General features: G+C 43.3%; 1 pseudogene; it reads left to right on the top strand.

The window, feature by feature from the left end:
- The first annotated feature begins 229 nt into the window (after positions 1 to 229).
- On the top strand, positions 230 to 3020 carry LOC124707643 (annotated as a pseudogene).
- The last annotated feature ends 2318 nt before the right edge of the window (positions 3021 to 5338 follow it).

The following is a 5338-nucleotide window of genomic DNA, read 5'->3' as shown; positions in this document are numbered from 1 at the left end:
ATTTATCCAATGTATTCCAGAGTATATAGCTGTAATTAGGGCATATTATCTTAGCTGCAAATCCTCTTCTTTTTGCACCGTACCGAGTAGGAGAATACTGTTTACCAATTTCTGAAATTCCAGCGTGTCGGTGTGCTTCAAAACTTGGTCTTGTCTATTGGATGTTGGCATGGTAGTACATTTCTAAAAATGGGAAATTTATTGCAGGCAGAGGCCGCGAGAAGGTGCTGTTGGACTAATCTACCGGGAAATGTGCTGCCTACAGCCTACTCATGACTTAGGCTTCTGTTTGCCGACATCACTCCTTACTGCTCCTTGTCAGTGACATCTTGAATTGATTTCCACCTCAACTACAAAGGAAGCAGCTATGCGGCTTTCTTCTTCTCTCCAAGATTTGCCGACCTTCTCCAGAATTGATGCTTTAGAGAGGGGCTCTAGCATCGGTGGCGATCTGAGCTCAGGACGTGCAAAGCCTCCTGTCCGCACACTTCAAAGGGAAGGTCCTGTAGCAAGCTTCTCAAAAGAGAGAACACCCCCGTCGTCACCAACAAATCGGAAGAAATGCATGAGAACAGTTGGCTGCGCTATTGCCCTGTTCCTGTTGGTGTGCTCCATATATGCTTCTTTGAGATATTTCCATGTCTTCCTCTCGGAAGGTAGCTCTGAATACTATGTGATTCTTGATTGTGGCAGCACTGGTACAAGGGTGTATGTTTACGAGTGGTCCATTAATCATAATGATGGGAACACGCTTCCTATTGCTTTGAAACCTTTAGGGACTGCTCCTAAGAAAAAATTGGGTAAATTGACTGGGCGCGCCTATCAAAGGATGGAAACGGAGCCTGGATTGAGCAAGCTTGTCCACAATGAAGCTGGAATGAAGAAGGCAATAGAGCCTCTCCTTCGAATGGCTGAGCAGCAGATCCCTAGACGTGCACACAAGCACACACCTGTTTTTCTGTATGCCACAGCTGGTGTCCGCAAGCTACCAAGTGCAGATTCAGAGTGGCTTCTGGATAATGCCTGGGATGTTCTGAAGAACTCATCATTTTCTTGTAGCAGAGACAGAGTTAAGATCATCAGTGGCATGGATGAAGCTTATTATGGATGGATAGCTCTTAACCACCACTTGAACGTGCTTGGCACCTCATCTTCTGAAATGACTTACGGTTCTCTTGATTTAGGCGGATCATCGTTACAGGTGACATTTGAGACTGAGAAGACCGTTCAGGATGACACAAGCATTCATCTGAGGATTGGTTCTGTCAATCATCAACTTAGTGCTTATTCTCTTTCCGGATATGGATTAAATGATGCATTTGACAAATCTGTGGCACATCTGGTGAAGATGGGGGAGGAACAGCTGGTAATGGCAAAGTGCAGGTCAAACATCCTTGTCTACAAACTGGATACAAGGAAGATTATGTCTGCTCCTACTGCCACCCACTTACACAAGATGGGAGTCCCAGTGTATCAGGGAAGACGACAGGAAAAGAGAAGCAGGGAACAGCAGTTGAACTGGTCGGGGCGCCTCAGTGGGACGAATGTAGTGCTCTTGCAAAAGTAACAGTGAATCTTTCAGAGTGGTCGAACACAAGTTCTGTAGTTGATTGTAACATTCAACCTTGTGCTCTTGCTAGTACCCTCCCCCAACCACATGGGCAGTTTTACGCCATGTCTGGTTTCTATGTGGTTTTCAGGTTTTTCAATTTGACTCCTGATGCTACTCTCATTGATGTTCTAAAAAGAGGGCAGGAATATTGTGAAAAACCATGGGATGTTGCAAAGAGTAGCGTTCCACCACAGCCTTTTATAGAGCAGTATTGCTTCAGGGCTCCTTATATTACATCACTCCTGAGAGAGGGACTGCAGATCAAAGATAACCAGGTGATAATTGGCTCAGGTAGTATCACTTGGACTCTTGGCGTTGCTTTGCTAGAGGCTGGACAGGCAGTGTCTACACGGATGGATATTCAAGGATACATGATACTACACCGGGAGATAAACCCAAATATTATTATAGTATTGTTTGTAATTTCAGCCGTGCTGGTCATATGCGCCATATTGTGCGTTAGCAATTCCTTCCCAAGATCGTTCCGTAAATCCTATTTGCCACTTTTTAGGCCGAGCAGTGGAGGTAGTTCTGCACTTGGTATGGGATCACCTTTCAGATTTCATTTATGGAGACACATTAATTCAGGTATGTCTTTAAATATATTGAGCTGTCATCTCGTGGTTTTTCCTCTTGTCTAAAAAGTATCGTCTAAAGACTACAATGCTAGAATGTTATACTCACATTTCTTTTGACCATTATATATCATCTGTTAGGACTTGGAGTTATTATTACCCTGCTTAATTTAGAAGGTCAAATTTGTCACACTATTTAACCTTCTAACGATGCTTTTAAGAAGCAGCAGCATCACATCAGTAGTTGGCGAATATGAAGATATTTGTTTTGTCAGTAAAGTTAAACAATCTGGCAGTTTTTGTTTGATTGTTACACTCCCTTTTTTTCAATGTATCTTTTAAAGATACCAGAATTTTGCGTTCCCCTTATTTTGCCTTCCTCTATGCACAGCCGATGGAAGAACAAAGACACCATTGAGCCCTACTGTGGCTGGGTCAGAACCCCATCCATTCAGCATGAGTCATGGACTAGGAGGCAGCAGTGTCCAGCTTATGGAGTCTTCCAGGCAATCGTTGGGTTCATATCATAGCTATTCAGTTGGGAGCTTAGGCCAGATGCAGTTTTCTAGTGGATCACGGAACCCTGGCAGAGGTCAGACAACACTTCAAAGCCGGAGATCCCAGTCAAGAGAAGATCTCACTTCTTCATTAGCTGATCTTGTTCAGAAGGTGTAGCATTACACTTGAGGATGACATGACTAGTATGTGATCCCATGCCACAACCAGCTTTGTGTAAATAATAGCTGAGACTGCTTGATTTCTTCTCTAGCCAGAAGTCAATTTTGTCGGTACACTGACAATTCAAAGGTTTAGGATTCACAGCATTTAAAGTATATGATGTCTTCTGGACATGACACATCCATCCCTTACAAATGTATTTGTGCAATAGAAACATGCCATAAAGATGACCTTGCAAGCTGTTTGAGTGTTGCGCCAGAAGAAATGTTGCATGGTCCACCGAAGTGATTGGCAATGGCCTGCAGGTGTATGGTCAGCTTGTAGCACCAAATATCATCAATGTTTTCAGATCCCTGCAACAAGGTATCATTGTATCTCTTCAAAGGCTCTTAACTATATTTTGTTTTACGACATAATAAAGATATACATGTGCCTTGTGTGTCGTTGTGCCTTGTGTGTCGTTGATGTAATTTTTATGAAATGGAGGCAAATTCTATGTGCAGTGGCCTTGTGCCGTCTCAAAACTTGCCCAGTTAATTTATGGGAAAACCGGATGTGTTATCATGGTGTACCATCTTATGTTCTTTCCTTGTGTAACACCACCTTGGATACTACAGTTGAAACATGGAAATCGTCGATCGGTAATCTGGAAGCCATTATTTGGCATGAATTCCTTTCATTTTCTTTGAAGTTTTCCAATTTGTTTTTGCCAAGTGCATTTGTACAGTTTGTTTCTCTTCAGATTCACAAATCGAAACTGATCACTAGCTTCAAGTCGGATGCAGTGCATCTTGTTTTTGATACTAGCTAGAACCACTTCTTTTACTTAAAAACCTTTCATGTTAATCAATCAACATGGTACTCCGATGATCAAGCTGACTTTCTGCGCTGGGAATAAAATGATTTTCCGATGATGGGTTGACCGACTGTCTATTTCGGTAGCTGGACACTTGAGCAGAGATACCGTGTGGGTGGATGGCCGGTTGCTTTCAGAAGATAGCAAGTCAATCCCGGCAAACGTTCATTAGTTTACTGCTAATTTGCGCGAAGCGTCCAATCAAACGAAGTTTTTGGCATCGGCAGCAAGCTAACTCTGGGTGGAGTCTTGCTTGACTTGGACTGGACTGGCGAGTTCTGTGGGATGTCGATCGACCGATGAGCTTGGAGGCTAGTGACTTCAGAGCTAAGACTAGACTAGGAGCAGCGCTTTTGTCTGTTTTTTTTCGATAAAGGATGTTTTCATTACTTTTATAAGCAATTACATCCAGCCTCTGCATAACCAGGATGCACACAGCCGTTTATATTGTCTCAGGTTCGAAAAAGATAAAAACAAAAAACTAGGCGAGATATACATCAAGATGAAACATATAACGCCTAGGAAATAGGTGGGGCATCTATCCGTAGACTATGCTGCCACCCATGTTGGGAAAAAGTATCCCTCGCCGTAGCCTCCAACCGTGTACAGACCTCCGTAAACAGGTCTCGGTTCTCCACTCTCTGAAGAGGTAACCACGAACGGAGAATACCCGTACATCCGTAGATGACCTGCAACAAAGAGCAATTCATATCATTAAAAATCTTGTCATTTCTACATAGCCAAAGCGCCCGGATAATCTGCTAGCGCCCCCACCCTAAGAAGCAACTTAAACCTTGAATCAACACCATGGAGCCAATTACCAAAGACATTGGCAACACTAGTCGGAGGATACAGGGTAGACGCTACTTGGATGACTGACCATATAGATCTCGCGAACTGGCACTGGAAGAACAAGTGCTTGATTGTTTCGTCCTGTTGACAGAAAACACATCGAGTACTCCCATGCCAATTACGCTTAACAAGATTGTCTTTGGTGAGGATTACCCCTCGACGAAGATACCACCCAAAAATTTTGATTTTTAATGGTATCTTCATCTTCCAAATCTTTTTATTATTATCAACTGGTAGATCAGAAAGAAGGATCGCGTTGTAGAAAGATTTCACAGAGAAAGCACCGTTGGCATGAAGGTTCCATCTAAATTCGTCCGGTTCGTCTGATAATTGAATATCGTCGAGCCGTTGAATTAAGGTATTCCATGCCGCAAGTCTTTGTCCAAGTAAAACCCGTCTGAACGTCACATTCGGGGGTGAGGTAGCCATTACAGTAGCAATGGTATCACCTTGACGACGAGCAATCCTATAGAGAGCTGGATACTGTTCACTTAGGGGTGCATTGTCAAGCCAAGCATCTTCCCAGAAACGTATTTGTGCTCCATTTCTGATTGAGAAAGTGCCATGGCGAAAAAATTCATTTTTAGTCGCCATTAGCCCGGCCCAGAAGTGAGAATCCCCTGGTTTCCAAACCATTTGGGATAATGTCTTCGAACCGATATACTTTCGCCGAAGGATAGTCTGCCAAGTCCCATCCTCAGTGAGGAGCTTAAACAGCCATTTTCCCAATAGGGCCGAATTCTTGACTTCCAAATCATGAACTCC

The sequence above is a fragment of the Lolium rigidum genome, chromosome 4, assembly GCF_022539505.1.
Source record: "Lolium rigidum isolate FL_2022 chromosome 4, APGP_CSIRO_Lrig_0.1, whole genome shotgun sequence".
Taxonomy (NCBI): Eukaryota; Viridiplantae; Streptophyta; class Magnoliopsida; order Poales; family Poaceae; genus Lolium; species Lolium rigidum.
This window is presented reverse-complemented; position numbering and strand designations above follow the sequence as displayed.